General features: G+C 39.7%; 1 non-coding gene across 1 annotated transcript; it reads right to left on the bottom strand.

The window, feature by feature from the left end:
* Positions 1 to 703: 703 nt before the first annotated feature.
* On the bottom strand, positions 704 to 776 carry TRNAE-CUC (transfer RNA glutamic acid (anticodon CUC)). Its single transcript has one exon. It is a non-coding gene; the product is annotated as a tRNA-Glu (tRNA).
* Positions 777 to 4,417: the final 3,641 nt, after the last annotated feature.

The following is a 4,417-nucleotide window of genomic DNA, read 5'->3' as shown; positions in this document are numbered from 1 at the left end:
CATAGGCTCCTGGCTTTCAGCAACTCCAGATCCATCCAGCATGAGCTCACATGGCCAGTATTTCTATTAGGTTTGCCCAGCCTCAAAGAAAGGGAGCCACCAATAAGAAAACCATAAGCATTGTGGTAATGGTGGAATCATTCCATATCACTGAAGAAAATGTCCCAGACACTTTATGGCTAATAGCAGACTTTTCAGTGGACTTCTGGTCCAGTCTTTCTGCTATGAACAGCTACCAAAGGGAATGGCCCTTAACACGAATATAATGATAAAAGGCAAAAAGGTGATATATATATATTTTTGATGAATTACTATTTTAATATGTAAAATATTAAGCACAAATGAAAAACTAAAACGTTATCCATCAAATACTTGTACCCAAAGTCTAGCAAAATATCATGAGAGATAGGTTCAGCTGAAGTAATCTCCACCTCAAGGATGGTGTTCAAAGGTATCACTCCGCTAGGCGAGTTGCTCCACACTCCTGACCCTTGATCCCTGATTGGGATCCCTGGCTCCAGACACCCAACACTGCTTCACCTTATTTTATTGTCTCTCAGAATGCCCTAGAATAGCTCTCTTTGCTTCCCCCAGAATCTCTGTTATCAGCCCCTCCTATTCTCGGGGTCTCTGACTCTTGGATTTTGTTTATTTATTCATTCATTCATTCATTCTGCACTGCGTGCAGCTTGCGGGATCTTAGTTCTCTGACCAGGGATTGAACCTGGGCCCTCGGCAGTGAGAGCGCCGAGTCCTAACCACTGGACCACCAGGGAATTCCCTGGATTCTATTTAAAGTTGCTATTATTATACTGTGTAGGCCCTTACTTAAAACTGTAGACTCTCAAATTCATATACTTTCTTTTTTTTTTTAGGCATATATATATTTTTTCACACACACACACACACTGTATTTTATTTTTACAAGAGATAAATAAACTGACACCGAGCATTGTAAATGGATGACCACAACAAAAGCAACAATGATTGCAATTACCGAACACGTAACACACTCATACTATGTCATAATATTGACATTCAGTCCAGGAATCCTCCACAAAAGGTGATATATTTTTAAAAGTATAAAAAAGATGTATAGCTGATTCACTTTGATATACAGCACAAACTAACACACCATTGTAAAGCAATTATACTCCAATAAAGATGTTAAAAAAAAAAGTATAAAAAAGAGCTATTGGAATTTGGAACAGGAGAAATGTGCCGGTCTCTGATTCATAACAAGGAGCTGCAGAAGTCTCAACTGTTGTGGGAAAATGTTTCTAAAAGGATATCTTCCCTATAAAAATTAGATGAAAATATATCTTAACAAGAGATAGGACTGGAATTTCTCCAAATTGTCTTCTACTAACTAGGTTGGTGATGCTGAATTCTCAGAGCTTATATCTGCTGTAAAATGGGACTGACAATATCTGGTTCATAGAGTATTCTTACGGTAATAAGGATTCCCTAAGATAATATCAAAGGGCTTTGTAAGAGATGGTCTTCTCACTACTGCTGTTATAAATATTCTTAAAAACCATAACCTCAAAGTAGCTTCCATTTTGTTTTGCACATTGCAGGTGTTCAGTATTTATTGAATTACTATGCGAAACAATGTAAAAGTATCCAGTTATTAAGGAAATTCCTTTATTCAAAATTTCTTTACCCTCAGACTGGATGACAATTCTAATGTTCCCACTACAATTGTTCATAATAGCCAAAAGGTGGAAAAAGCCCAAATCAACTGATCAACCGATAAGTAAAATGTGGAATATCCATAGAATGGGATATTATTCAGCAATAAAAAGGACTAGAGTGTTGCTACATGCTACAACACGAAGACCCTCAAAAACATTGTGCTAAGTGAAAGAGGCCAATCATAAAAGACCACATACTGTGTGATTCCATCCATATGAAATATCCAGAACAGGGAAATCGGTAGAGACAGAAAGTAGATCAGTGTCTGCTAGGATGTGATAGCTAAAAGGTACAGGGTTTCTTTACACGCTGATGAAATGTTCTAAAATCAGCTGCAGTGATGGTTGTAGATAATCTGTGAACATACTAAAAACCATTGAACTGCACACTTTACATGGGTGAACTGTGTGGTATATGAATTAGACATCAGTAAAGCTGTCCAAAAAAAAGGTTCTTTAAAGACCCAGCTAAGCCACTTACAAAGTTTAGGCAGAGAGAAGTCTATTTCAGCTCATATCCTAAAAAATAAACTGGAAGAGAAACTCCTCCTGGAAAGAGGCAACCCTATGGTGTATGGGGGCTGCCATGTCCTCTCCAATCCTGTCTGAACCAGCTGGGTACTAGGCAGCTGACCACCAATAAAACCAAGCCAGGAACACTCAGCTCCATTTGTCAGTGACCTGGGACACAATCCCATGGCTACCTCACTTGCTCTCAATCTCTGGAATGTTCTAGGTCTGGCTTCTAGGTCCAATAGTGCATGGTTCTTATTGCATTCAGAAACTGAAAGTCTTGACTCAGCCAACCTTGCACATTCCTGGGGGTTGCAACCTCTAGAGGGATGTTGAATGTTGGGGTGGGGCTGAGGCCAGGGCCAGTGGAGGGTGGGGTCTGATCTACCATCACCTCCAATAGTATTCGTGTTGTCCACTTTTCTCATTGTTGCTTTTGCTATAGTTTCCTGAGATAGTCACAGAAGGGTCTGTTGGCTTCCCACTTTCTTTTAATGGTGCTTGTGGGATCTTCCCATACCGGGGCACGAACCCGTGTCCCCTGCGTTGGCAGGTGGACTCTCAACCAGTGCGCCACCAGGGAAGCCCTTTTTTTAAAATGATTCCATATATATGTGTTAGCATATGGTATTTGTTTTTCTCTTTCTGACTTACTTCACTCTGTGATACTTGAGTCTTTCTTTTTGTGAAATAGGGTATATGGAACTCACAGATTGCTTTTCTCTATGTAGGTCTATTGACCCTACAGTTAGTGGAAATTTATCTCAGATTTCTATGACATCACATACATTTTGGAAGAAAATACAAAAAGGAGATATCAGAGGCTGCTGCCTGATGCTTCTTCATTGCATTTCTTAATATCAATATCAATGTTCTGAAGTGTTCTGTAATTCTAAGGCAATGCTGTTCATTCATTTTTTATTTGCATTTGAACAGGGCTTAGAGAACAAATTTACACGTACGTTTAACTTTGGCTCTTTAAGATTTGGAATTCAAATGATCTGAACTCAATGCAATATTCGTATAATGCAACCACTGTGCACTTTATATTTTTCAGAGGGCTTTACAAACATGTTCTCATGAGAAAGAGAGCTGGACCAAGAATCAGGAGTCTTGGGTTCTGGGACTGGCTCTCCCGCCAACCAGAGGTGGCACCTTGGGAGATCCACATACTCTTCTTGGACCTTAATTTTCCAGTTCATAAAATGGGTGAGTGGACTTGATGATCTCTGAGATACCTTTTATATCAGATATTTTGTGATTCTATGTTCATCACTGATGGTCATTTTGATCTAGCACACAGAATTAGAGAATTAGTGTCAAAGTTTTATCATTGCTCTATATTTTTAGTTTTTCAAGGTTAGAATTCCAAATATTCCTCTTAGGTGGTTTGCTTACAACTAAAATGGAGTGCTACGAGTTGACATAGGGTACTTTGCTATGGCCCAGGTTGAAGCCAAGTTTAAATCAGAGCGGTGGTTGTCACACTTGACTGTGTGACAGAATCACCTGAGGGCTTGTTAAAACACAGGTTTACCAGGCCTCATTCCCAGAGTTTCCGGTGGTGCTGGTGCTACTGGTCCAAGGACCACAGTTTGAGAACTACTGAGCTAGAGGTATGTTAGCCCACTGAGATTGCTTTGTTTTGCCTCTGTTGCTATAGAAAAGCTAAGAGTGTTCCCACGTATTTAAAGAAAAGGGATTAGTTTGTCTTGGACACCTCCTCCTCTCTGTTTCATTTTTTCTGATTAATTTCTATCATGATGTAAGTCTTCCTGGCCTGGGTATAGAGTTTGCATTATAGGGGCTGAGGCTGGGATGAATGGACTATCTTAAGCAAAATAGCCAAGAACTAAGGATGCAGAGAAGTCATAGTATTAATAGTTGAATAAACGAGAGTTGTATCTTCCACGATCAAGAATAGCAGTGTTGATAAGGAGAGAAAGCAGGGAAAATCTGTATAACCGTATGTACTAGTGATTTTGTTCTGAAAAATGTGGCAGACTTGTTCACCAAAATGTCTCCTTCTCTTCTTCTTGAATACATAGCTGGACTGCATTTCCAGCTTTCCTCGTAGCTAGATGTGGTCATGGATTAGTTGTGTTCAGTGACATGTGAGTGGATGTGATTTGTGCAGCTCTAGAAAGTAGTCTGGAGATTTGTATAAGAGACTGTGCCTCTTCCCTGTTCCTTTTCTCTTCCTCCAT

Source organism: Neophocaena asiaeorientalis, unplaced genomic scaffold (genome assembly GCF_003031525.2).
Source record: "Neophocaena asiaeorientalis asiaeorientalis breed wild unplaced genomic scaffold, Neophocaena_asiaeorientalis_V1.1 scaffold490, whole genome shotgun sequence".
NCBI lineage: Eukaryota > Metazoa > Chordata > Mammalia > Artiodactyla > Phocoenidae > Neophocaena > Neophocaena asiaeorientalis.
The sequence above is the reverse complement of the archived record's forward strand: the minus strand, read 5'-3'. Positions and strand labels throughout refer to the sequence as shown.